The sequence below is a fragment of the Lactuca virosa genome, chromosome 3 (genome assembly GCF_052849685.1).
Source record: "Lactuca virosa cultivar CGN04683 chromosome 3, Lactuca_virosa_CGN04683_v6, whole genome shotgun sequence".
Classification (NCBI taxonomy): Eukaryota; Viridiplantae; Streptophyta; class Magnoliopsida; order Asterales; family Asteraceae; genus Lactuca; species Lactuca virosa.
The window spans coordinates 193,725,004-193,748,918 of record NC_136428.1 but is presented as its reverse complement, the minus strand read 5'-3'; the positions used below and the strand labels follow the sequence as shown (position 1 = coordinate 193,748,918).

General features: G+C 37.0%; 1 pseudogene; it reads right to left on the bottom strand.

Annotated features, from left to right (window-relative positions):
• LOC145164341 (DEAD-box ATP-dependent RNA helicase 17-like) overlaps nt 1-23,915 on the bottom strand; it is a 30,469-nt pseudogene that overhangs the window by 4,426 nt on the left and 2,128 nt on the right.

The following is a 23,915-nucleotide window of genomic DNA, read 5'->3' as shown; positions in this document are numbered from 1 at the left end:
TAAATTAGATTAAAATCTCACGATCTAAGCTTTTAGATTTGAAATGAAGTATATTTTCCTCTCCCTTAATTATAGCAAAACAACTTGTCCCAATTGAAACGTTTGTTTTCTATAATTAATATTGCTAACTTGCAACACTTATCATAATTATCATGCTCCCACTAACATGAGAAATATCAGCATAACACTTATGCTCCCACTAGCTTTGACATGTACTCAGAAATCAGTTGGACTTCTAGAAATCAATACTTTATTGACTTTCTTACCAAAGTTCAGACTTCTGATACGAGATGCTTTGATAAAACTTTATCAAAATCATACACCTTTCCTTAGATAGCACACCTGTGTGTCTAAACAATTTCAAAACTATGAAAAGGGATACCGTAATCATAGTCTCAATTGTTTATACCTTTGTCATTCCTCACAAGTCCATGTTAGTGTGCCGGTTAACCACACACGCTCCACTAACGACTTTGAGAATGCAAATATCACAATTGCTATCTACTTAAAATCTACTTAGTGAAAGCGTTTCCTCACCGTCATTTTCATGAATCGGAGAGAAACCTTATGACACTTAGATTTTATGGTGTATGTGTTCCTATCCATGTGAATTTGTCAAAACCATTATCACAAGACAAGGTTAGTGACAAATCCAAACTCATATGGATTGAACTTGTGCAATCTTAAATTCTTGCCACCTGGCAGCACAAGGGCCTGCCATTGTTTCCAAGTTGTTATGCAACCAATTGAGAACTATCAGAACTCATATGCAAAGCCAACTTTAACTGGAATGGGCATAGAAATAGGAATATGTCAACACGATAGGTTATAAACCTCAAGTCGTGTGCTAGTGATAAACTACATGTTTTATTCTTGATTAGACTCTTTCAAGATCTTTTAGACTCCCACTGTCCTCTTGACATATAAGACTCTCTTGCCAAGTACCATGCCTTGTCAAACAAATATTCAAGAGATAGTGCAGATTTTTATCAAGACAAACACTTCACACAATTGGCCTTAGTTGGTCTCTGTTTTATCCAAAACATCACAACTTTCCCAATTTCAAATGTACAGGAGTAGAACACATTTTACTCTTACATTTGACAAGTGTTATAAACCTTCTTTAAGATATGTCACTCAAGTTACAATCTTGGAGTATGACTCTAAGAATTGTTTTGGAACTAAGTATGACTCATCTTCTTGATTTAACCATTCCAACAATTCATGACTCCTCTTCTTAGCCATAAGAATGCACTAAGATGTCCTTTAGGGGATGAATTGTGATATGGTCTCACAATCATTAAGATGATCATAAAACATGATACTAAAGTACTCTCCCATCTTTTCAGATTTGAGAAACTTTTATCTTTCTGCCTAATTTGATTCTTCTCATTCGTTCTGCCATATATCGAAACTTTTCCAATGTTTAAGAATTATACTTAAACTTGTAAGTATAACCATATTTACTAAACTTTAGTAAATCATGACGAATAGTCTTATTGATCTTTTGTTGTGGACTTGACCAGTGAACAAGAATGTGTACTCGATCCCTTAGTCGTTCACTTGAATCACATATCCATGTGAACAAGGAACTAGTCTTAATTTTCCAAAGATGAAATTCTCATTCATCATACAACTTGCATGATTCTAAGTTTCTATCCAACTGAAACTTGGTTGATGAGAATCCTTCATTTTTTTGTAAATTATGACACTACCGCAAACGACATAATCAAATCCATTTTCCAATGTTGCTATCAATGGAATCATATAAACAACAATTTTTCACAAATGCCATTGTAAGGATACTTAGAATAAAAAAAATCAAAAAATTTTCTTTTATTTTAAAACTTGCGGAAAAACTTATCCTTACAATGCAAATGCATATGAAAACAATGTTGTTATCTATTCCTAAGCAATCTATCACAACTCTTAAGCAGCAGCTCAAAAATTCTGATCACCGAACCATGCGATCGAAATCCATCTTCGCGATCAGATTCAGGTTACTCCTCTTTTAAGTTTCCTTCCATTTTCTTGATCCTACCATACATCAAAATGTATTAAGAATCTTCAAATAGGAACTTAAGAGAGTTAGATAGTGGACTTACCTGAAGTAGAGTCAAACTTTCTGACTTGACCTTCTCTCAGATCTTTTAGGTAGTTAGGGCAGCTTCACAACCAATGCCCCTTCCTTTGACAATAGAAACATATGGACCCTTTGGGAATGGTACACGAGACTCTCTCAGACTTAGCCTTTCTCTTTACCATTTGCTCAACCGAGTTGACCATGGCCGATCCCTTTCCATTGGGAAGAGAAAGCTTTTCTGGATTTTCAATGTTACCATTGTCAATGTCCATGGAAGTTTGGGAAGTTGATCTTCTAATCAAATTTGCCTTACCAGTGCTCCAAATCATTGCTGATTCAGTAGCACCTAGCAAATAGATAAGATCATTAAGGGTCATGTCATAGTATGTTACCTAGTAGTCCTTAAAGAACTCACTATGTGACTTAGGAAGTGATTGAACAACCAAATTTCTCAAGACTTTGACACCCAACTCTCCCGGCTTGTCAATATGTGGCTTCATCTCCAAGATGTGAACACACATATACCTTGCTTGCCAATAGGGCTTGAGTGACCTTGAACTATTCAAGAACTTGTGGGTTAGGGAGAATAATTGGAGGAGGTGGAGGGAGTGAAGAATCATTTTCGGGACATCATCTTCATTAGGAAATCTTGTTCCAAGAGTTTTGGGAAGATCATAATTGTCTGAACCAGACATCTTTTGGGAGATATTCAAGATAGTTGATTTAAAGTCCTTAATATAACACCTCATATGAAATATTAAGGCTAGGACCCAACACAATATTTTATAACTTGGAAGAGGGATGCCGTAATCCAAGCTATAGAATATTTGAAGGTAGGCGAATGACGATTCACCAATTTCCACCATGAAAAACGAAATAATTTATTAGGTTTTAATTGGATTTGAAACTCCTAGATCATTTGAGATTCATTGAACTTTTCAATTGCATGTTTCAATCTGGATTCTGCCCTCTCAAATTTTGTGACTGGGATGCCGAGGATCACAAAACAAGGTGTGAATAACCATGCAAATATACTTGGTACCCTTAATATTTACCACTCAATCGATGTGCCGGTTAACCACACGCGCTCCATCGATACTATGATAAACATTAAGTTACCATTTGCCTACCTTGTTAAATCCAGGTTAGTGTGCCGGTTAACCACACACGCTCAACTAACGACTTTAAGCAAAGTGCAAAGTGTAATTTCATGGGTTAGCACCAAATTCACATTTTCCTAAGTAACTAAGATTGGGAATTTATAAAAGGTTTAGTTACTTAGTATTTATCATTAATACTTTTAATGAAGGGAGAATTACAGTCCTTGTCCTACCCGTTCGGCTAACGACCCTCCACCAGTCAAGGAAGCGGTGGGTGAGAGTGGACACCCATTAAGTTGCCATTTTATAGGAAACAACCTTATACCCCCTTATAGACCGACTTCGTGAATGAGGCCTACTAACGGTAAGACTGACTTTGTTCTTATACATATATATAACTATTAACTATTAATATTTTAATAGTATAAGGGTTGAATTTTAACTTTTAAAACTCTAAGGGCTTAACTTGGAATTAAAGTATTCATGGGGAAACTTTACAAATTCCAAAACTTGAGGGCAAGTTTTGAACACTACAAAACTTTTCAATTCCATAACTTATGTGTTTAAAGTAGTTTTAATGAAAAAACTATTCAAGTTCCATAACTTGAGGACAAGTTATGGAAGACTTTAAAGCATTTAAAAATGAGACTCTTCACTTTCATAACATATGGAAATCTTATGAGTGTTTAAAAATCATAAATGTGACTTTTCATATAACTTGAGGACAAGTTACAAAAACACATTTTATGAATAACTTTTAGATCAATATGGATTGAAAACACATTATCTCATAACTTTTCTATTAATCTAAGCTAACTCATAAGAACAAGATAATTCAAATCATCAATCTTCAAGAAATTAGCATGAACATAAAACTAATACAAATCTTGAAATTATGACAATTATCTTTGAAATTGGATTAGCATGAACATTACCACATCAAAAACAGGTTTATAAGTTCAAAAACAGCTTAGGGTAATGTTCCTAGTCCAATTCCAGCCTTAAAAGTCGAAAATATGCTATCAGGGGCTTCTACTCGTCGAGTGTATGAACCTACTCGACGAGTAGGATGAATTTCTTCATGGACTCGGCAAGTCCATCAGTGGACTCGGCGAGTCCATTGCCCATACAGCCAGAAAATCGATTTTTTCAGCTTTTTTTCAGCAATTTGCATCAAGTATAATTGAAAACAAGCCTAGGCTCTGATACCACTGATGGGTTTTGAGCACTCTAACACTCCTATGGTGTACATGCAACCCTAAATACCTTGGATCTATGTTTTCTCTATTATACATGCGAATATCAATTTTCCAAGGTATTGTTCTAACTAGCATAATATGAAGTACATATAATATAAATTCTAGTAGAATTACATACCTCTTTGTTGTAGCTTGATTCCATGGAGCTTAAGAGCCTAGTGCCTCAAATGTGACACATCAAATGGTTCACACAACATCACCAACATCTTGGAATAACTTGAGAGAAAAGGTTCTTATGCTCAAATCGGCTAGCCCTCATGTGTAAACACACTAGTGCCAATTTCTTGAGCCATGGGGTCCTTATATATTGTGGCTATTAGGGTTACACCATGTAACTCATGTCTTTCCATATTCTCCATGCTCCATGGGTTAAAACCTCCATGGAGTATCCATGGGTTACTCCATGGGTTTAGCCCAATCATGAAGAACTATGGATCATAAGCCCACATATATAAGAATGAATAATTTACACAATCAATCCCCATATATTTAATTAGTCTCCTTTTGACCACAAAATTAATTCCAAATTAATTCTTGATCAATACTAATTAAATAATATGATTTCATATTAATATATTAGAACTTATAATATATTAACAAATCATAAGTATCCTTTTCTCACAAAAGTCTATCCAAATTGTTCCGATGCCATGCAACCCAAATGGACCATGCCAAATCGGGTCAAGTACATACCAATTATAGTTATGGACTTAGACATTAATCCAACACCATCTGCTCAAATTGAATGTGAACTTTGATGAGGAGTCGGCTATTGACATCATACTGCACTCCTTACCTCCCTGTTATGATCAGTTTCGCATGACCTATCACATGAAGAAGGAGGAGGTCATCTTGAGCAAGCTTTAGGGACTTTTGATGACTGTTGAAAGCAAGCTCAAAGGGAAAAATGTTATTTCTAGTCCTACCAATTCCCCTGTTCTGGCAATCGAGCATGGAAACGGGAAAATAGGAAGACCCCTTCGAAGGGTACTAAGGGAAAGTCTCTTGAAGGCTCCTCTTCAAGTGGAACCAAAGGTGGTTCTGCTACTCCCACTTCCAACCCAAAAGAAGCACAATGCTTCTATTGTCAGGAAAAGGGGAACTGGAAGCGAAGCTGCCCCAAGTACTTGCAGGATATAAAGGATGGGAAGATCAAGCCCTCCTTTGCAGGTATTTACACTATATTGTCTAATAACTCACCACATACTAATTCTTGGGTCCTTGATACAGGGTGTGGAATTCACATTTGTTCTGATTTGCAGGGACTAAGAATAAGTGAGGAAGTGGAGCATAGGAAGATAAACTTAATCATGGGGAATAGGAAAGCATCACCTATCACAAAGATTGGAGTTTACTCTTTATTGCTAAGTAGTGGGTTAACATTAGATTTGAGTAAATGTTGTTACTCATCTAAAATGGCAAGAAATATTATTTATTTTCATGGCTTGTACAAACAAGGTTATAGTTTTTCATTTGATAATGAATGTGGTGCTATTAATGTTTTTTATAATGATGTGTTTTATTTTAAAGCATTACCTTGCAATGGTGTATATGAAGCTGTGAATGTTGTAGATAACTTAGGAAATAATGTATTGCATATTGATTCTTCCACTAGTTTGGATAAGGCATCCTTGTGGCATTGTCGTCTTAGGCATATCAACAAGAAGCGCATAGGCCAACTCCAGAAGGCTGGAGTCTTGGAGTCATTTGACTTAAAGTCAGATGATAGTTGCGAGGTTCTGGCAGTCGTTACAAAGTTCCCTAGGAACAAGGCTGGACATGAGTACAGCCTACCATCCACAGACTGACGGACAAAGTGAGAGAACTATCCAAACCTTGGAAGATATGTTACGAGCCTGTGTGATTGACTTTGGGAAAGCTTGGGATACTCATTTACCCCTTGTCGAATTTTCCTACAACAATAGTTATCACACGAGCATAAAGGCTGCTCCATTCGAAGCCCTCTATGGCCGAAAGTGCAGATCCCCTCTGTGCTGGGCTGAAGTGGGTGATACCCAGTTAGCTAAAGGACGAGTTCCTGAAAGCACTCTCACAGGTCCGAAGATCATTCAGGAAACGACAGAGAAGATCGTTCAGATTCGTGAACGGTTGAAAGCCTCTAGAGACCGACAGAAAAGCTACGTTGATAAACGAAGGAAACCGTTGGAATTCCAGGTGGGCGACCGCGTTCTACTGAAGGTCTCACCCTGGAAGGGCTTGATACGCTTCGGAAAGCGTGGAAAGCTAAATCCAAGGTACATTGGGCCTTTCGAGATTCTTTCCAAAATCGGCCCTATAGCTTACAAACTCAATCTACCGCACAAACTCAGTAACGTACATTCTACTTTCCACGTCTCGAACTTGAAAAAGTGTCTGTCCGACGAGACTCTTGTAATCCCACTCGACGAGATCGAGATCAACGAGAGCCTCAACTTCGTGGAAGAACCAGTAGAGATCATGGACCGGGAGTTCAAGCTAACGAAACAAAGCCGTATCCCGATAGTGAAGGTTCGCTGGAACGCCAAGCGAGGACCTGAATTCAAATCAGATGAAACTGAAATATCCTCTTCTTTTTACTTAGTTATTTGTAACTACTTATTTGCTTAAACTCTAATTTCGGGACGAAATTCCTTCTAACGGGAGGATGATGTGACAACCCGAAATTTCTATTCTGTACAACCATTCACTTCAATAGAAGTCAAAACTGTTTCTGCTAACTTTCAAGTTTTTAGGAATAAGTTTGAGGGTTTATAGATTAGTACTTTAGAAGATAATAGGAGAGAGGATGCATTAGGGTTTATTGTGCAACAATAAAGTCCCAAAACTTCAAAAGTTTGGAGTTTACGGCCTAAACTTGGTGTTTACGGCCGTAAACCCCAAGAGTATATATATGGCACTTAGCCATTTTATTCACTTTTTCACTTTTCAAGAACAAAACTCAAATCCTCTCAAGTAGCATCCGAGTTTTCCTTCTAGATCTTCAACTTGTAAGTGTTTCTAGCCCTAATAAGTTGATATCTACCTTAATCTAGTGATCTAACATGATTCCATCCGTGAAATCATTCCGAAAGTGTAGATCTTCAAGTTTCACCAAGAACACCAAGAACACACACTAGTGTTCTTGGACTTTTAGCACCTTTTCAAGCTTCTAACTAGTAAGTACTTCTATCCTAGAGTAGTATAAGGCTTGTTACATTTCTAAATATCAAGAAATTACCAAGGAAACACAATATCAAGGTGTTTACGGTCCAAGGTGTTCTTGGACCGTAAACCCTAAAAAGGGTGCCAAAGTGTGCCCTAGTCCCTTCTAAGCCTTGGAAACTAGCCTAGATCCCTTCCTTAATGTGTTTAGGTCTTGAAAACATCAAAAGACCACAAACCATTTGGGTTTACGGCCGTAAACCCAAAGGGAAATGGTCCAAGGACCGTAAACTCCATTTAGGATTGAAATGGTGCCCTAATCACTTCCATAGGCTTATACTTCAAGTGGAAATGCTTCTAAGGACTTGTAGAGCTTCAAAACAAAAAATGGTCAAAGAAACATGAGTTTACGGCCGTAAACTCATGGGTTTATGACCATAAACTCAAGGAGTTATGGTCACAAAACCGTAAAGTCCAAGGAAGTTTACCCTTGAACCCCAAACTCAATAGCAATGTCCTACCACCCTTAGATGCAATCCTTATGACTTATAACACTTAAATCGAGTGTTTTACATGTCTTAGGATGTCTTAAACTTGGATAATTAGTTGTTTTATGACTAATTGGATACATATATGTGATTATATGTTAACTAGGATCATTGTGTGTGTACAAGTCTTCACTTGACACTTAGGATCCTACTTCATTCAGTTCATCCACAACCACCCACTACAGGTGAGTTCATACCCCTTAATCAATCTTTTAAATGATTTTAAATGCTTTAATGGGGGGGGGGGAATACAAGTAGAAAACAGCATGTTATAGAATCAATCACATGTGATTTATAACTGTGTTTTCAACCGACTGATTTCACATACTTCAAAATGTGATAAACACAATGGTTTTCAGTCCTGTTATACTTTGTTATCAAATGAATTACTTTTGAAATGTTTTATAAAATGACATCAAGTCATCATTATTATTGTTCAAAACTCTTAAATGTTTTACAAAACCTCCTTCAACTTATTGTTAAAACCATATCTATACCCTTATGTTTCATGTACATATGTATTGATATGAGAGCTTTCATTCTTCATTCAGTTCCAACACTCTTGGGTAGCAAGGGTGTATAAACCTACTTGGGCACTCAACTTACATTCCAGTAAACTATTATAGGTATAGTTTAGGGGATACAAAACATTATTCCTACTACAAGGAATTACACCAGAGTCAGTTCATTCATGAGTCTATACTAATACATCAATATGAAGAGATACTAATACATCAATATGAAGGAATTACACCAGAGTCAGTTCATTCATGCTCCATGGGTTAAAACCTCCATGGAGGATCCATGGGTTACTCCATGGGTTTAGCCCAATCATGAAGAACTATGGATCATAAGCCCACATATATAAGAATGAATAATTTACACAATCAATCCCCATATATTTAATTAGTCTCCTTTTGACCACAAAATTAATTCCAAATTAATTCTTGATCAATACTAATTAAATAATATGATTTCATATTAATATATTAGAACTTATAATATATTAACAAATCATAAGTATCCTTTTCTCATAAAAGTCTATCCAAATTGTTCCGATGCCATGCAACCCAAATAGACCATGCCAAATCGGGTCAAGTAGATAACAATTATATTTATGGACTTAGACATTAATCCAACAGTCTCCCACTTGGATAAGTCTAAAACTATTATTGCGTATGACTCCAAAACCCGACTAGCAATCGTAGCTCTTAAAAGCTGTTGTCGAACTCTGAACAAATCAATGGCATGTCCATTAGATAAGGGATCATATATTCCTCCATTCTAGATATCATATGGACTGAGACATGGATTATAATCATTCTCTCTGTCCATTAGTTGTTTCCCGATTTTCGATTTATGACGACCGACTAATTGAACAAATCAAATCAGTCCGGGCTTGGCCAAGCACTTCTGGGTGTCATCACTAAATCATCGAGGGGCCCACAGATATCGCTTTTATCCCTTTAAAGGTAAAAGGAATGGATAAACTTCGACTCATATGCTTGTTCTACTACTTGTTGAATCATATACAAAGGCACGTTTTATAACATCGAGTTACCAATGCGTTTTCGTACAATCAATGTATAAGCAACTCATAGGCAACAACTCGTATCTCTAGGTTTGAAGAATATAAGATATTATCGTCTCATGATCACTCGTGATAGAATCCATGAAGTGAGTCAAATGAGCGTGGCTTTAACCCAATACTCAGAACTTATGAGCACTCATGAATGTTGTAGCAACTCTTGCTATGTCCACTACCTTGGACATCTAGAAACCAGCTTCATGACAATCTTGATTCATATCTACTTCCAACATATGACCGACTGTGGATGGTTTGAATAACTTTATCATTCAGGAAGAACGACCTAGTTATTCTAGAAGTCAAAACATGCAAAGTGAAACACAAGAATAATCGAATCCAATATGGTCTCAGAACTTATGAATATAAATAGAACACCTTTTATTTATCACCATATTGATCACACATTATTTATTGCATATTGTTTCAGATTATCAACTTTATACTTGAATTAAAACAATAGTTGTCCCATGCTCCAAGCATATACACTATGTTTTCTAAACACTAGTCATGCCATACACCAAGTATGCACACTAAGTTTGTCTATGATCTTTTACTTTGTGAAATAGATCGACTGAACATAATTCCAATGATTCTCATTTCACAATCCCAACTCCTTACCGCAAATGCAAGAATTCCAAATTCCTGCCTTTTACCGAAATCTTGTTAGATTTTAAACTTATATGCACTGATCCTTTTGTAATGATTATGCACAAAGTCACAGAGACTTGTCAACAGACATTATAGAGTATTCCAATGGAGATCAGTTCCATGGAACCGAAGTCTTAAATTCAAAGTACATTGCTTTGAACATCCTTCTTGCATTAAGTTACCTAATCTTACACAGATTTAATGAATAACTTCCACTTATGGAGACATATCCATATTCCCATTTTGACTATCACTTCTGAACAAGAGTTGCCTCTTTTCAGAATATGTCAATATGGTCCTTCCAAAGATTTACACCATACTTCCAACTGTACCTGAGCAACCAATCTTTGGTAAACCTTAGATTGTCCTCGACAATTGCTTAATCACTTTAGTCACATCCAGTTCTAGTACTTTTTCCTTCTTAATGCCATAGGCATTTGGAAAAATTTAGAACAGATGAATATTATAGCACATGCAATCGATCCTATATCCGAAGCATATGGGACACGATTCATGATGTCTCACATAAAGACATGATACTAGACCAGTGTTTTGCTATTATATTTCTATTTCTATTTGCCATGTTCTCACAATTCAGATTATGAAAGGGATACCGTAATCATAATCGAACTTTATAACGCAAATAATGTTCCCATATATAGAATTTCCTTATGTTGAACCATTCCAACATAACATTCATATATATACTTGACTAAATTTGATTAAAATCTCACGATCTAAGCTTTTAGATTTGAAATGAAGTATAATTTCCTCTCCCTTAATTATAGCAAAACAACTTTTCCCAATTGAAACTTTTGTTTTCTATAATTAACTTGCAACACTGATTATAATTATCATGCTCCCACTAACATGATGATTATTAGCATAACACTTATGCTCCCACTAGCTTTGACATGTGCTCAGAAATCAGCTGGACTTCTAGAACTCAATACTTTATTGACTTTCTTACCAAAGTTCAGAATTCTGATACGAGATGCTTTGATAAGACTTTATCAAAATCATACACCTTTCCTTAGATAGCACACATGTGTGTCTAAAAAATTTCAGAACTATGAAAAGGGATGTCGTAATCATAGTCTCAATTGTTTAGACCTTTGTCGTTCCTCACAAGTCCATGTTAGTGTGCCGGTTAACCACACACGCTCCACTAACGACTTTAAGAATGCAAATATCACAATTTCTATCTATTTAAAATCTACTTAGTGAAAGTGTTTCCTCACCATCATTTTCATGAATCGGAGAGAAAACCTTATGACAATTAGATTTTATGGTGTATGTGTTTCCTATCCATGTGAATTTGTCAAAACCATAATCACAAGACAAGGTTTGTCACAAATCCAAACTCATATGGATTGAACTTGTGCAATCTTAACTTCTTGTCGCTTGGCAGCACAAGGGCCTGCCATTGCTTCCAAGTTGTTATGCAACCAACTGAGAACACTCAGAACTCATACGCAAAGCCAACTTTAACTGGAATGGGCACAAAAATGGAATATGTCAACACGATAGGTTATAAACCTCAAGTCGTGTGCTAGTGATAAACTACAACTTTTTATTATTGATTAGACTTTTTCAAGATCTTTTAGACTCCCACTGTCCTCTTGACATATAAGACTCTCTGGACAATTATTCAAGAGATAGTGCGGATTCTTTATCAAGACAAACACTTCACACAATTGGCCTTAGTTGGTCTTCCTTTTATCCAAAACATCACAACTTACAAATTTCAAATGTACAAGAGCAGAACACATTTTACTCTTACATTTGACAAGTGTTAATTAACCTTCTTTAAGATGTGTCACTCAAGTTACAATCTTGGAGTACGACTCTAAGACTTGTTTTGGAGCAAAGTATGACTCATCTTCTTGATTTAACCACTTCAACAATTCATGACTCCTCTTCTTAGCCACAAAAAATGCACTAAGATGTCCTTAGAGGACCAATTGTGATATGGTTTCTTAATCATTAAGATGATCACAAAACATGATACTAAAGTAATCTCCCATCTTTTTAGATTTGAGAAACTTTTATCTTTCTGCCTAATTTGATTCTTCTTATTCGTTCTGCCATACATCGAAACTTTTCCAATGTTTCAGAATTATACTTAAACTTGTAAGTATAACCATATTTACTAAACTTTAGTAAATCATGAAGAATAGTCTTATTGATCTTTTGTGGTGGACTTGACCAGTGCACAAGAATGTGTACTAGATCCCTTAGTCCTTCACTTGACTCACATATCCATGTGAACAAGGAACTAGTCTAAATTTTCCAAAGATGAAAATTCTCATTCATCATACAACTTGCATGATTCTAAGTTTCTATCTAACTGAAACTTGGTTGATGAGAATCCTTCCTTGTTTGGTAAATTATGACACTACCACAAACGACAGAATCAAATCCATTTTCCAATGTTGCTATCAATGGAATCATATAAACAACAATTTTTCACAAATGTCATTGTAAGGATACTTAAAATAATCAAAAAATTTCTTTTATTTTAAAACTTGCGGAAAAACTTATCCTTACAATGCAAATGCATATGAAAACAATGTTGTTATCTATTCCTAAGCAATCTATCACAACTCTGAAGCAGCAGCTCAAAAATTCTGATCACCGAACCATGTGATCGAAATCCATCTTCGCGATCAGATTCAGCTTACTCTTCCTTTAAGTTTCCTTCCCTTTGCTTGATCCTACCATACATCAAAATGTATTAAGAATATTCAAATAGGAACTTAAGAGAGTTAGATAGTGGACTTACCTGAAGCAGAGTCAAACTTTTTGACTTGACCTTCTCTCAGATCTTTCAGGTAGTTAGGGCAGCTTCGCAACCAATGCCCCTTCCTTTGACAATAGAAACATATGGACCCTTTGGGAATGGTACACGGGACTCTCTCAGACTTAGCCTTTCTCTTTACCATTTGGTCAACCGAGTTGACTATGGTCGATCCCTTTCCGTTGGGAAGAGAAAGCTTTTCTGGATTTTCAATGTTACCATTGTCAATGTCCATGGAAGTTTGGGAAGTTGATCTTCTAATCAAATTTGCTTTACCAGTGCTCCAAATCATTGCTGATTCAGTAGCACCTAGCAAATAGATAAGATCATTAAGGGTCATGTCATAGTATGTTACCTAGTAGTCCTTAAAGAACTCACTATGTGACTTAGGAAGTGATTGAACATCCAACTTCCTCAAGACTTTTACACCCAACTCTCCCGGCTTGTCAATATGTGACTTTATCTCCAAGATGTGAGCACACATAGACTTTACTTGCCAATAGGGCTTGAGTGACCTTGAACTATTCAAGAACTTGTGGGTTAGGGAGAATAATTGGAGGAGGTGGACGAAGAGAAGTATGATTTCCAGGACATCATCTTCATTAGGAAAGCTTGTTCCAATAGTTTTGGGAAGATCATAATTGTCTGAACCAAACATCTTTTGGGAGATATTCAAGATAGTTTGTTTAAAGTCCTTAATATAACACCCAATATGAAATATTAAGGCTAGGACCCAACACAATATTTTATAACTTGGAAGAGGGATGCCGTAATCCAAGCTATAGAATATTTGAAGGTAGGCGAATAACGATTCACCAATTTCCACCATGGAAAACGAAATAATTTATTAGATTTTAATTGGATTTGAAACTCCTAGATCTTTTGAGATTCATTGAACTTTTCAATGGCATGTTTCAATCTCGACTGTGCCCTCTCAAGTTTTGTGACTTGGATGTCGAGGATCACAAAACAAGGTGTGAATAACCATGCAAATATACTTGGTACCCTTAATATTTACCACTCAATCAATGTGCCGGTTAACCACACGTGCTCCACCAATAATATGATAAACATTAAGTTACCCTTTGCCTACCTTGTTAAATCCAGGTTAGTGTGCCGGTTAACCACACGCGCTCCACTAACGACTTAAGCAAAGTGCAAAGTGTAATTTCATGGGTTAGCACCAAATTCACATTTTCCTAAGTAACTAAGATTGGAAATTTATAAAAGGTTTAGTTACTTAGTATTTATCATTAATACTTTTAATGAAGGGAGAATTATAGTCCTTTTCCTACCCGTTCGGCTAACGACCCTCCACCAATCAAGGAAGCGGTGGGTGAGAGTGGACATCCATTAAATTTCCATTTTATAGGCAGTAACCTTATACCCCCCTTATAGACTAGCTTCGTGAATGAGGCCTACTAACGGTAAGACTGACTCTGTTCTTATACATATGTATAACTATTAACTATTAATATTATAATAGTATAAGGGTTGAATTTTAACTTTTAAAACTCTAAGGGCTTAACTTGGAATTAAAGTATTTATGGGTAAACTTTACAAATTCCAAAACTTGAGGGCAAGTTTTGAACACTACAAAACTTTTCAATTCCATAACTTATGTGTTTAAAGTAGTTTTAATGAAAAAACTCTTCAAGTTCCATAACTTGAGGACAAGTTATGGAAGACTTTAAAGCATTTAAAAATGAGACTCTTCACTTTCATAACTTATGGAAATCTTATGAGTGTTTAAAAATCATAAATGTGACTTTTCATATAACTTGAGGACAAGTTACAAAAACACATTTTATGAATAACTTTTAGATCAATATGGATTGAAAACACATTATCTCATAACTTTTCTATTAATCTAAGATAACTCATAAGAACAAGATAATTCAAATCATCAATCTTCAAGAAATTAGCATGAACATAAAACTAATACAAATCTTGAAATTATGACAATTATCTTTGAAATTGGATTAGCATGAACATTACCACATCAAAAACAGGTTTATAAGTTCAAAAACAGCTTAGGGTAATGTTCCTACTCCAATTCCAGCCTTAAAAGTCGAAAATATGTTGTGAGGGGCTTCTACTCGTCGAGTGTATGAACCTACTCGACGAGTAGGATGAATTTCTTCATGGACTCGGTGAGTCCATCAGTGGACTCGGCGAGTCCAGTGCCCAGGAAGCCAAAATTTTCGATTTTTAAGATGTTTCAGAAACTATAACTTGAAAACAAGCCTAGGCTCTGATACCACTGATGGGTTTTGAGCATTCTAACACTCCTAAGGTGTACATGCAACCCCAAATACCTTGGATCTATGTTTCTCTATTATACATGCAAATATCAATTTTCCAAGGTATTGTTCTAACTAGCTTAATATGAAGTACATATAATATAAATTCTAGTAGAATTACATACCTCTTTGTTGTAGCTTGATTCCATGGAGCTTAAGAGCCTAGTGCCTCAAGTGTGACACCTCAAATGGTTCACACAACATCACCAACATCTTGGAATAACTTGAGAGAAAAGGTTCCTATGCTCAAATCGGCTAGCCCTCATGTGTACACACACTAGTGCCAATTTCTTGAGCCATGTGGTCCTTATATATGGTGGCTATTACAGTTACACCATGTAACTCATGTCTTTCCATATTCTTCATGCTCCATGGGTTAAAACCTCCATGGAGTATCCATGGGTTACTCCATGGGTTTAGCCCAACATGAAGAACTATGGATCATAAGCCCACATATATAAGAATGAATGATTTTACACAATCAATCCCCATATATTTAATTAGTCTCCTTTTGATCACAAAATTAATTCCGAATTAATTCTTGATCAATACTAATTAAATAATATGATTTCATATTAATATATTAAAACTTATAATATATTAACAAATCATATATATCCTTTTCTCACAAAAGTCTATCCAAATTGTTCTGATGCCATGCAACCCAAATTGACCATGCCAATCGGGTCAAGTACATACCAATTATAGTTATGGACTTAGACACTAATCCAACAGCAACAAGAATAGATATTCCTGTACATAAATGGTCACATGTATGTTATAATTGTTATTTACAGTAAAAATTGAAAGGGAAATACTTTGATTTTATTAAAATCTTGATGAAATAGGTAGTGAAAAACTTGTTACCTTTACGCAACCTGGCTTTCTCTTTTGACCTGTTTTCACCACCCATTATATAACCTGGAACAATCCAATGGAATCGGTGCAATAACTTCTGTAGATTTTCATACACCTACATGCATAGCTCGTGTGTTGGTACAATCACAAATTGTGACATCCCCAAATTTCTCGGCCAGAAAAGACCGATTTAATTAATGCTTTTAAAATAAAATTAGAGTAATCTTTTAAAAGATGTTGCAGAATTTGTCCCCAAAACAAAACATGATAAAAATTTATCAAAACATTTCTTAAAGAAATATGTATTTTCATCATATAACAAAACCTCGGGATGTCAAGTTCCGATACAGACCAAAAGCATAAACAGTACATCATAAGTCTTCCAACAATTATTTACAAGTACAACAACAACAACAACATCGAGGTCTCTCATCATTTTAACACACATCAACTATTTCATCTACCCATGTTTTACCCAACATATTTGTAGATAAAAATACATATACAGTTTAAAACTTGTATAAAACACCTATTCAACACTCATTTCAAATAAACAAACAATATAATTACACATAGCACGTATTTTATAGAAAATACTTCATATCTATGTGTAAGATGAACGTGACTATACACTCACCTTATTTAACGATAATTGAAAGCACTTCGTTTCTTAAAACGACCGTTTCCAATAAAAACCGGGATGTTTTCCCAAAAACTGGGCTTTACGCGGATAAAGTTTCGGCTCGAAAACTCTTTTTCTTGGGATCTTCGGGCTCTCCAGGACTTGCTTATGATGCTAGGATGATATAATAGGCTTGGGGGTAATTTTTTCAGTATAGAATAAAGTATAGGGGTGAGAGGATGGAAGTTGTAACCTAAAATTGGATGGCATCGTTCACTATTTATAGGGCCTGAATACTCGAGTTACGATCGGCGTAACTTTAGAGTACGTTGGGCGTACATAGTGTACGCTGGGCGTACATAGCGTATGATGGGCGTACGAAGAGATCATATCAGACGCGTCAAGGCTATGACACGTGTCTCTCTTGTGAAGAAGTAGGGCTACGTGGCCAAGCTCGGACCGTGAACACGAGTACGCTGGGCGTACTCCGAATTTTCAAACTTCAAAAATTGGTAACTTTCAGCATACGAGCTCCGTTTTCGAGTTTCTTTATATCCACGCGTAGGTGAGACCATGCCCTACGACTTTCGTTTAGGCTCCGTCGGCTAATTTTGACTTTATTTTTAAAGTTATATTTTTAACAGGCCGGGACAGGAAAAGTCCGTTAAAAATTCATAACTTCTTCATCCGACGTCCGTTTTCGTTTTTCTTTTTACCGTTGAACTACTATCAACAAGATCTTCTATTCTCGTTTAGGTTGTTTCGGCTAAAAATCACTCGATCTAAAATTCGAGTTTTGGGCTACATACTACTAAGCCGAAACTTAGAAAAATCATAACTTCCTCATTCGAAGTCAGATTTGGGCATTCTTTTTATGCACATTCTCGGTTTATCGAATACTACGACTTTCGTTTAGATTGCTAAGGCTAAAAAGCACTTTATCATAAATTCACTTTTTACGTCACACAACGTCGTGTCGGTTCTGTCGTGAAACTTCGACATGTCATAGCTTCTTCGTTATAACTCGGATTTCGGTATTCTTTATATCTCCGGAATCCTTATTTCAACCACTACCACTTTCTTCATATATATCGGGTTTATCTAAAATTTATTTTCGACGCTTATTTTTATTCTTAATTCATTAAATCATAATAATTAAGCAATAAGCACATAATACTCAAATAATACATCTTATTATTTCAAAACAAATTACAAATGTTGGCCTAGACTATTACATCGTCATTAATGCCTAGGCTAGAAACACGGGCGTTACAATTCTCTCCCCCTTAGGATGATTTCGTCCCCGGAATCACACATCAGCAAATAAATGCGGATAGTTACTCATCATGTCACTCTCCGTTTCCCAGGTGAGATTTGGCCCATTCGTATGTTTCCATCGCACAAGTACTAAATCGACCATCTTGCATCATAACTTCTTAGTCTTACGGTCAACGATTGCCTCCGGTTCTTCAATTAACCTATTGCTTTCATCAAACGTTAATTCAGAAATTGGAATTATATCGGAAACATCTCCCGTGAACTTCCTCAAATAACACACATGGAAAGTGTTATGAATACCATCTAGTTCTTCTTGTAATTTTAGCTTGTAAGCTTGGTTCCCAATCCTCTGAAGAACTTTAATTGGTCCAATAAACCTTGGACTCAACTTTCCCCTTTTACCAAATCTTATAAGTCCCTTCCACGGCGAGACTTTAAGTAAAACCGAATCTCCAACTTCGAATATTATCGGTTGTCTTTTCTTGTCAGCATATCTCTTTTGACGATCTTGAGCTGCTAACATCCTTTCCCTAATCACTTTCAACTTTTCAGCAGTCTGATGGACTATTTCAGGTCCCATAAACTGCTTTTCCCCACCTTCCAGCCAACACGACGGCGTTCGACACTTTTCTCCATACAAAGCTTGGTAAGGTGACATCTTGATGCTTGAGTGGAAACTATTATTATAGGAAAATTCTACTAAAGGTAAATGCTCATCCCAGTTACCTTGAAATTCTAGGGTACATGCTCTCAGCATATCCTCCAATGTTTGAATTGGTCGTTTGCTCTGACCATCGGTTTGCGGATGGTAAGCTGTACTTAGACACAACTTTGTACCCAATTCCTCTTGTAGACTTTTCCAAAACCTCGATGTGAAACGACTATCGCGATCTGACACAGTCGTAAGGGGAGCACTATGTGCTTTCACTATCTCTTTCACGTAAACCTTTGCAAGCTTTTCCATAGACCACTTCTCATTGGTTGCTATGAAATGTGCACTTTTTGTGAATCGATCAACGACCACCCAAATCATGTCGTGACCGCTTTTTGTTCTGGGCAGTTTAGTTACGAAATCCATAGTGATGTCTTCCTATTTACCCATGGGTACAGGTAAAGGTTCTAAACTCCCATACGGTTTCTGATGTTGTGCCTTAACCCTCGCACATGTCACACACTCGGCCACATACTTTGCAACATTGAGCTTCATCGTCAGCCACTAATAGTATGGTTTCAGATCCCTATACATTTTCGTGCTGCCGGGATGAATCGAGTACATGGTCTTGTGAGCTTCTTCCATCAGAAGATCTCTTAATCCTCCCGTCTTAGGTACCCAAATCCTGTCTTGAATACCTTCAACCCTTGGTTTTTTGTACCAAACACTAACGTTTTGCCCAAACGTTCTTCCTTTCGGTCATTTTTCTCTGAAGCTTCCTCCTGAGCTTTCTTTATACTTTCCACAATTGTCGAGACAACTTCAATTCTCAACGCTCTTGCCCTTTTCTTTTCAAGGTTTACCTTCCGACTGAGAGCATCGGCGACTACATTTGCTTTACCAGGGTGGTAAAGTATCTCACAGTCGTAGTCCTTGAGTAACTCTAGCCAGCGTCGTTGCCTCATGTTCAATTCCTTCTGATTAAAGAGATATTGAAGACTCTTATGATCAGTGAAATGTTTGCATTTTGTGCCATAAAGATAATGCCTCCATATCTTTAGGGCGAATACTACCGCTGCCAACTCTAAATCATGAGTGGGATAGTTCTTTTCATGTTCTTTAAATTGTCGAGATGCATATGCTATCACCTTTTCTCTTTGAGTTAGAACACATCCCAACCCGACTCCCGACGCATCGCTATACACTGCAAAGTCTTCAACTTCATCGGGTAGAGAAAGAATCGGTGCTTCACATAATTTGTTCTTTAGCTTCTCGAATGCTTCCTTATGCTTCTCACTCCAAGCATAAGTAGCTCCCTTGTGGGTCAAAGCTGTCAATGGAGCAGCTATCGAAGAAAAGCCATGGATAAATCTTCGATAATATCCAACTAATCCTAGAAAGCTTCGGATCTCCGTAGGACTCTTTGGTTGTTCCCACTTTGTTATAGCTTCAATCTTAGCTGGGTCAACCATAATCCCTTCTTGGTTAATCACATGACCCAAAAATTGGACTTCTTGAATCCAAAAATCACATTTGGAGAACTTTGCATACAACTTCTCCTTTTTCAAAACTTCTAGCACTTCATGCAGATGCTTGTCATGCTCCTGCTTGCTTTTTGAATAAATCAAAATATCATCTATGAACACTATCACAAATTTATCGAGAAATGGTTTACAAACCCTATTCATCAAATCCATGAATGCTGCTGGAGCATTGGTTAGTCCAAACGACATAACCAAAAACTCATAGTGTCCATATCTTGTTTTGAATGCAGTCTTCTCAATATCCTGCTCTCTTACCTTTAGCTGATGATATCCTGACCTAAGATCGATCTTCGAGAAATAGCTCTAACCTTGCAACTGATCGAACAGGTCATCAATCCTTGGCAACGGGTACTTATTCTTTATTGTTGCCTTGTTCAGCTCTCTGTAATCTATGCACATTCTCATGCTCCCATCTTTCTTCTTCACGAATAACACCGGAGCTCCCCAGGGTGATGAACTAGGTTTAATGAAACCGTTGTCCAACAACTCCTGAAGTTCCGTCATAAGCTCCTTCATCTCTTTCGGTGCTAATCGATATGAGGCCTTTGCTATCGGTGTTGTTCCTGGTAACAAGTCTATTCTAAACTCCACTTCTCTATCAGAGGGCAATCCAGGAAGATTTTCGGGAAAAACTTCCGGATAGTCACACACCACTGGTGTACTTTGCATATCCTTTTTCTCCTTCTTAGCATCGATCACGAATGCCAAGTATGAGGTGCATCCTTTAGATAAACATTTTCTGGCTTTCATTAGGGAAATGATTCCAGAATTTACTCTGCGCTTATCTCCGTATACCATAAACGACTCTTTTCCAGGCGGGTTTACCCTTACTATCTTTTTCTTGCACAGTATTTCGGCATCATTGACGCTAAGCCAATCCATTCCTAGAATGATGTCGAAACCATTCAACTCAATGGGTAACAGCTTCTCACAGAATTCGTTTCCGTTCAGGTCGATGACGATAGTCCTAATACAATCGCTAACAAGTATGAATTTGCCACTAGCAACTTCTACAATTAGGGCATCATCAAGTTTTTTTTATAGGCAATGCTAGTCTTTCACCAAATTTATGTGATATAAAGGAGTAATTCGCTCCGGAATCAAACAATAAATTGGCAGACAATCTATTTACAAGAAAAGTACCTGAAGCGACATCCACTGCATCCTTTGCAGCTTCCAGTGTCCTCTGGAAAGCTCTGGCTTTTGGCTTTGGTGGGAGATTGGGCTTTGCTGCATCCTTCTTCTTCGGGCAATCCTTCAAAATGTGCCCCTTCTTCGTTGCACCCATAGCATACTTTCTTATTGAATGTGCATTCATTGGCATAATGCCCATGCTTTCCACATTTGTAACAAGTGACTTCCTCGCTACATTTCCCAACATGTTTCATCTTACACTTGTCACACCACTTCGCTTCGGCTCCTCCTTTGAATTTCCTCGAACCCGACTTCGAGAATTTGTTCCTCTTGTTGGAACCTGAAGTTCCTTCAAATTTTCTCTTTTCGCCAACTTCAACCTTATTGGCGGCTCTCCCTTTAATAAAATCTTCAACAGACTTGGCAGCCTGGATAGCTACCTCCAAAGTAAGTGCCTGACGCACTAGCACTGCATACTCCCATGGAAGTCCCTTTGCGTACCTGTCTATTTTCGTGAGCTCATCTGGGACAATACGCAAAGCAAACTCCATTTTGTCTGTGAAGTTATTGGTATATTCATCAATGGTCATACTTCCCTTCTTCAGTTCCAGAAATTGGTTTTCTAGCTCAAGTACATTTTGGGCCGAGCAGTACTTGCGCTTGAATTGCACCAAGAACTCTGCCCAAGTCAGTTGCAGTGGCTCATTAGGGCTTAGAGTCTTCCCCAAAGTGTTCCACCAGCGAACATCACCACCTCTGAACTGACGCATTGCAAATATGGTTTATAACTTGCCTTGACAACCACATGTCATGAAGGCCAATTCCATTTCCGAGATCCAATCCATTACTCCGACGGGATCTTCTTTTCCAGTAAAAGTTGATGGCTTGCAAGTCATAAAGTCTTTATACTTGCATCCATTTCTCTCCACTCCATCTTCGTGGTTATTTCTCCTAACCACAAGTGGTTCAGTTTGACCAACAGATCTACTATAATTTCCTTCCTCATATTGATCGTCATTTAATTCCGGTTGTTCAATAGGAATTGAAGGTTCACTCCTGTTGTTCAGCAATATTTGCCTTATTTCCTCCCTTTGTTCAACCATCATTGTCTGAATCATGGCTTGTACTCCAGCCATGGTGATGGGTTCTGGTTCAGCTCCTGCTATAGGCACATGTTCCATCACTTGGGGTTGAGGTTGCTGATTTCTGTTTGCATTTCCAGCTCCACTTCGAGTTCTTGCCATTATAATCTATACACCAAATAAGGCGAATTTAGTTCTTCATTCACGATAGATATTTAAATTCTCCTTATCACTCCGAAACGTTACATGCTAGTTCTAATATCGTAGTCGTACACTTAGAATCCTAAACACATAAGGTTTCCAGATCCGGTCGGCAACAGACCATAGATCCGAACAAGTAATGGCTTATATGGCAAACATATAACATTTAGCACATAAAAGTATGTTAGGCATCTTTCCTAAAATATACTAGTGCTCGTGTCTAAAATATGGTAGACACTCATCTCACAATCATCACTTAGCATTAAACAGTACATCATAAGTCTTACAACAGTTATTTACAACTATTGGCTTATAATCCAAAAATCCCTCGTCATCATCCAAACTATGCTCTGGGTCCACTACCTATACTATAAAAAGCTGAGTGGGTCAGGCTTGGGAGCCTGGTGAGCATATAGGGTTTTCAACCCACAATTAATAATAAATTTATTAAATTTATCAACCAAAAATAAATTTATTAATTTCATCAACCAACAATAACCCTGATTACCTATTCCCGTTATCCTCACTTTACGTCCCTAAACACCTATCATAAGGGACCTAGTCTAAGGATTTTCATCGGGGTGACAACACTGATTTAGGGATTCCTCAGCAATTCATGTCAAAAAAGCAACCATGAGGGGGACGGAGTACACCAGCGAACATATAGTTCACCAACACCTACAGGTTGCGATCCTGCTAGCGTTCCACTGGACTGTCTAGAAAGGTCCGTGATCCTCATCTATACTCCGCTAGATGACTACAACAACAACAACAACAACAACAACAACAACAACATCGAGACCTCTCATCATTTTAACACACATCAACTATTTCATCTACCCATGTTTTACCCAACATATTTGTAGATAAAAATACATATACAGTTTAAAACTTGTATAAAACATCTATTCAACACTCATTTCAAATAAACAAACAATATAATAACACATATCACGTATTTTATAGAAAATACTTCATATCTATGTGTAAGATGAAAGTGACTATACACTCACCTTATTTAACGATAATCGGGCAACACTTCGTTTCTTAAAACGATCATTTCCGATAAAAGCC